A 6,536-nucleotide genomic window follows, 5' to 3' on the forward strand; every position below is an offset into this window, starting at 1 on the left:
TGGGCCTGCTCCACCTTCTCCAAAAACAAGACTACAGCCCCATTCATTCGGGCTGCAGACTTAATGGACTCATGTCCAACTACTTTTCCTACTGCCAAACAAACTTCCTCCACACTACACAGAGAGCCAGCACCTATCCTGACGCCGTTTCTCCGAGTCAGTGTGGAGAAATCACCTGTTCCAGCCACCATGGCTTCCCCTCAGGCTGGCCAGCCAGGAGCACCTGACGGCCATGCCCTCACCAAACAATACCCTAAAACTTTGTCAAACTAACTACAAAACCCCACACCTAAACAAGTAACATAAAAAACACCAAGTGAAAAAGATATTAGAAAAAGATATAGAAAAAGTATCAATCACTCTCACTTTCCTCCTTCAGCTCCTCCACACACCCTCCTCTCACAAGAAGAAGAAGAAGAAGAAGAAGAAAGAAGTGGCAGAAATGAAGATGTTGAAGTTCTGCTTAGGTGTGAAAAGAATCGATAAGATTAGGAATGAGATCATCAGAGGTACAGCACAGGTTGAACAACTGGGAGATAAAGTTCAAGAGGCCAGACTGAGATGGTTTGGATGTCCACAGGAGGGACAGTGGTTATATTCTTAGAAGGATGTTACAATCACAGCTGCCAGGAAAAAGACTAAGAGGAGATATATGGATGCAATTAGAGAGGACAGAGGATGACTCTCTGTGGAGACCTTTGAAAAGGGAAAAGCTGAAAGAAGAAGAAGAAACTTGGATAGATTTTTTGTGTGATGGTTCACATTATATTTTAAATGCAACTACCACCATACTTCCTTGTTAACAGATGACGACTCTGAATCTATCCCCATGCACAATAGAGGAAGTGGTTGTCCCTCGAACCTGCACAAAGAAGTGGGTAGAAGAAAATGGATGAATGAAATGGTATACAGAGTATACATTGGGCCATGTGATGGACTTCCGACCTGTCCAGGGTGCACCCCGCCTCTCATTCATTCAACCTTTATTTAGACAGGTTAATCCCATTGAGCCTCGAGGATTCATTGACAAGAGAGACCTGATTTCAACAAAGAACGATGACAACAATGGACAACAGCGACAACAATAGACAGTTATAAAAGATGGCAAAAAACGTAGCAAAAACAGCTAGATTAAAAGGCAATTGTAGAAAACTAAAAACAGGAACATGTTTGCACTGGTCCTTGCCAGGAGTCCAACAGATTCTTAAAGCCACTTAGAGAGGTCAAGGTCGAGAACTTCAGATCTTTTTGCAAGGTATTGCAGGAAACATGAGAAAAGTAGGAGAAGGCCCTCGCACAGTGATAGTTGGACATGGGCATCAGTGACCCCCGTGACCCAAAAAGGAAGAAGCAGGTAAAAGATAATGGATGTATGGATAGATAGATGGATGGATGGAGGATGGATGGATGGATGGATAGAGTATGTGTTGTGCATTTTACATCAGTGAGGCGGCTGTGGCTGAGTGGTTAGAGCAGTCGTCCTCCAATGCGAGAGTTGGGGGTTCGAGGGGTTCGAATCCACCAGCAGTCACATGTCGAAGTGTCCCTGGGCAAGACACTGAACCCCTCAAAGCCTCTGATGTGTGTCCCATCAGTGTATGAATGTGATCTAAAGCACTGATTAGTCTCTTTAGAATGATTTGTTCAATTAGCTTTGTAGAGATCTAGTAGAGTGCTGTATGAATGGGTAAATGAGGCACAGATTGTAGTGTGAAGCGCTTTGAGTATCTTGAAATAAGATAGAAAGGCGCTATATAAGTACAGTCCATTTACCATTTACCATTTACCATCAGTCTGTTGTGAGTTATACAGTACGACAGCACTGGTGTAAAAACTTCCCCTAAATCTGGAGGTGTGTGTAAAATTGTTAATATGTTGGAGAGCTGGAGAAAATGGGCCATGCAGGCTAATTACAGTCTTTCACAATGTTATTTGTCTTCTTAAGACAGTGGAAACCACAAGTGTCCTGGATTACTGGGAGAGTTGTGCCAATTGTTCATGAGTCATTGTTGCCTGTTTTTCCAGAACTTTCTTGTCCTGAACAGAGCAGCTGTCCTGATCTGGTGGCCAGGACTATCCATTCACATCTGTCAGATGGTGGAAAATGGCAGAATCTTTTCACAACAGGCAGAACACAAATAGTCCGTTTTATCTACACCAGTAAGGTGACACATATAACTGTTCCTTCTGCAAGAACAAAAGAGGCAGGTCTTCAAAGCCCAAATTATTGGCTTGTATACCTGGATTATTGAGCATGGGCTTTGTTGGTCTTAAAGGCATATTTAACTATCATGGGATACCAGAGACAATTGTATCATAGATTGCAATACAGTCAAGTCAAGTCAAGTCATATTTATTTATAGAGCACAATTAAAAACAGATAGACTGTTATCAAAGTGCTTAACACTAAGGGTAACACTAAGAAATAAAAAGCAGTAAGAATATACCTTAAAAAATTAAAACAACAGCATTAAAATGAAGACATGGAACAAGATATACTAAATCAACTCACACAGTATGAAACGCCAGAGAGAACAGATATGTTTTTAGCAGGGATTTGAACACAGGAAGGGAGGTGGCATGCCTAATGTTGGGGGGTTGGTTGTTCCACAGTTTGGGACCCATGACTGAAAACGCCCGATCTCCTCGGAGCTTCAGTCGTGTTTTTGGTGTAGTGAACTAGGCCTGAAGGTCAAAACCTTGACCTAAGGACCATATGGGACAGAACTTGTCATTTCATTGATTTGCATCCAGAAATACAGGTTGACCCATCTTGAGACTTTCTTTCTTAAGTTAATCAAGTGAAAGAAGACTATTCTCTATTATCATTACTATTTTACAAATGTTTGATAATCAAATTGTGTTAGTTCAAACAATGTTTAAATGTTGAAGTGAACTACTCATTTTATTAACTGTGAAACAGTAATAATGATTCTTAATCCTCATTCAAAGTGAAATCAAGTTGGAATACGTTACAGAGTAATGATTCAATTTCTTGATCGTCTGTTTGAAGTGAGCTAGTGATGGAAGTTGGTCAAAGTTCAAGTTTCGGTCAACTGCAAGTTTACTGAAAAGAAATGTCATGTTTAACTTTTACAGCAAGATACTAGAGAATTGACTCCTTGAAGTCTGAAGTTTCTCATGATATATTTTGTCTGTCCTTAAACAATCTTAATCTTTTCCTTGACTTTTCATAACACCTTACATCACAAAACACACCTCTGTTTTGGTCCATCGACCAATCAGAAACTCTCAAATGAACCGGAAGTGAGCTTTCTTTAAATGTTGGCACTTCCTAGTTCAAGCTAGTTTTCCAGTTGTTGCAGGAAGTTCTGCAGTTCTGAAACTCAGCAGTTCCAGAGTTCATGAAGGCTGGAATTCAGGATGCTGTTGAAAAGAGAATCAAACTGAAGAGAAAAGATTTGGGAATTATGAAAGTCTGGCCTGGATGACCTCACGACTCCCGAGGTTTTAGCTGTTCTTACGGAGACGCTGAAAAGTGGCTCGAAGTGGAACTTTACGCCGGAACTGAGATATCTTCAGAAAGGTAAAAGTCGATCTTCACCAAAAGTGTACCGTTGGGGCAAGCTGATTTCCAAAGGAGCGTGCATGTTCTGGTTAAAACAGACAAATTCCCTCACATATCTCTCTCAAGATAAACTTCATCTTTCCATCTTTAAAATTCTTCTATCTGCTAAAAATCATTACAGATATTTTTAGAAATGTCTGAAGCAAAGTTTTTCAATGACCGCCGTGTGGTTGACGTTTGTGGTTCTGCTGGAAGTGAGAAAACAATCGCCGTGTTGTTTACTCCTTGCTAAACTGATTAATAAGCTGTCGTTATTTTCAATTCTTGCCAATTAATGTAAATGTGTGATGTGTTAAACTTGATTATGTTAAAAAATGTCTTGGTCTTGGCCACTGTCTTGGTGAGTCAAAGATAATTAACGTTTCCGTCCACATTTTATGAAATTCAGGTGCACGCCATTATACAGTCCAGAAAAATGAAAGAATCCGTTTTAACAGTATGAATATATGACAGCATATGTTCTACTACATTGGAATAACCAAAAGCAGCTGATGGGATGATCTCAGAGCCCGAGAGGGAACATATGGTTCCAGTAGCTCAGAGAGGTAGATGGGTGCGAGTCCATTTAGGCACTTATAGGTCAGGAGGAGAATTTTGAAATCAATCCTAGTTCTCACAGGAAGCCAGTGTAGGGAGGACAGTGGTACTTCATTCAAAGACTTTTCTGCCAAATGTGAATTTACTTATGACATGAGTAGTCCTAGATACCGTCAGACAAACAGAGAAGCTGAGTAACTGGTAGTCACAATGAAGGAACAGTGGAAAGCAGGAGGTGACAAGACAAAGGCACTCATGACAAACAGTGCCTCTCATGGTTACTCCCTTGCACAGTTACTTATAAGAAGACTAATAGGTATCACAACTACCAAGACCGTTTCCATGGTGGCCAACCATCAGAGGATTCATAAAATCTGAGGCATTGGCCAACAAAGTCACTGCAACCAGCACCACAAAGCTTGTTCTTCGCTGCAGTTGCAAACTGAGCAAAATGTGAGGCTGCTCAGAAAATAGAATTGATTAAATAATAAACAAAACCTAGGTCTTCCATCACACAAAACACACACAAAGGAAGGACTGGTACAAATAACACACACATACACACCATACCAGACAGATTCTGAAACATCAGACACTGATGAACAGGAAACAGCAGAGACATAGACACTCAACAAATCACTAATACACAAACAGCAATACAGCATATGAGTCCTGGGGGTGAGTGTCACACCCTCCACAGCACCTTAACCTTAATGAAATACTTAAAATAAATATTACTTTGTCTAAAAAGTGTTTCAATAGTTCTTTCCAAAGTTTTAGGTAGTTTGAAGTACAGATTAGTTTTGTGATAGTCGACTAATTATTTTAGAACACCTAGAATAAGACATGCACTTTAAATATATTAAAAAAAGTGGGAAATCAAGAAAAAAAATTCAGCACAGGATTAATGTCCATAAATGTTGCTGAAGTGTTTCCATAGACGATGATCACACAAAGCAGTAGCAGCTGAGATCTGCTGGTGTGAGATGTTCAGGAAACACTGATGAACGATAAGCTCAAATTCTTAAACCAGGTCAGAGAGGAGGTGCAGTGTGGGCTGCAACAAACACAGAACACCTGATGATGCAGCAGGCTGAGGCAGCTGAGTCACAAGATGACTGCAAACCAGGTCAGACCGCTAATTCCAATCCTGCTCAGGGTCCCGAAACACATCACTGAGCTGCCACACGCAAAGTGTATACAGGGTCTACATAGAGTGTATAAAGATGCCACACAGTTTATTTAAAGGCCACAAATACATTATATAGGGGCCACACAGAGTCTAAACAGGGGCCACAAAGAGTTCATACAGGGGTGCTTGTCCATTGACCCACTGTCAAATTCAGAATAGAATTCAAAATCTTACTTCTAACCTACAAAGCTCTCAACAACCTAGCTCCATCTTATATTACAGATATTCTTGTTCTATATTTTCCTAACAGAGCACTTTGCGCTCAGACTGCAGGTTTACTTGTGGTTCCTAGAGTTTCCAAAAACAGAATAGGAGGCAGATCTTTCAGTTATCAGGCTCCTGTCTTGTGGAACCAACTTCCAGATTCTGTCCGTGAGGCTGACACATTGTCTACTTTTAAGATCAGGCTTAAGTCTTTCATTTTTGATAAATCCTATAGTAAGGGTTGGTTTGGGTTTCCTGAGCTATCCCTTAGTTAAGCTGCTATAGAGCTCTCTTGTAAATGACTCCCCGAGACTCAATGGGATTAACCTGCCTGTATAAATAAAGGTTGAATAAATAGGCTTAGACTGCTGGAGGACAAACTGACCACGTTTCCTCTCTCTGCTGCTCTTTACTTACTCAACTCTACCTGTTTGTATTTGAAAATATTTATATCTTTAATGTTTTGTTTTTTTAACTTTCCTCCAATAGAAAGTATACCTGAACCATCCATTCTGTGTTTGTATTGCCCAGAGTTTATACAGAGAGCCCACAGAAGTTGGAACAAGACTTCAAACCAGGTCACATTGTGAATTCAGACCCTTGAGATGGTCCTTAAATGGACCACTGCTGTGCTACAGGTGCCTTTTTCACACACATGAGCTAAAAGTTGAGTTTTGCCATTAAGAGTCTTAGTGCTAGACAAAGGCTGGTGCTAGAGCTGGTTGATGATTGGATTTAAGAAACCTGAAATAAGAAATAAGCTGAAGTAGCTCACAAAGTTCACACACACACACACACACACACACACACACACACACACACACACACACACACACACACACACACACACACACACACACACCCACACACACACACACACACACACACACACACACACACACACACACACACACATTCATACAGCACTCTACTACACACACACACATTCAGACAGCACTCTATTACCCACATATTCATACAAGACTCTATTACACACACATTCATACAGCACTC

The sequence above is a fragment of the Nematolebias whitei genome, chromosome 2 (genome assembly GCF_014905685.2).
Source record: "Nematolebias whitei isolate Nwh7 chromosome 2, NemWhi1, whole genome shotgun sequence".
NCBI classification, from domain to species: domain Eukaryota; kingdom Metazoa; phylum Chordata; class Actinopteri; order Cyprinodontiformes; family Rivulidae; genus Nematolebias; species Nematolebias whitei.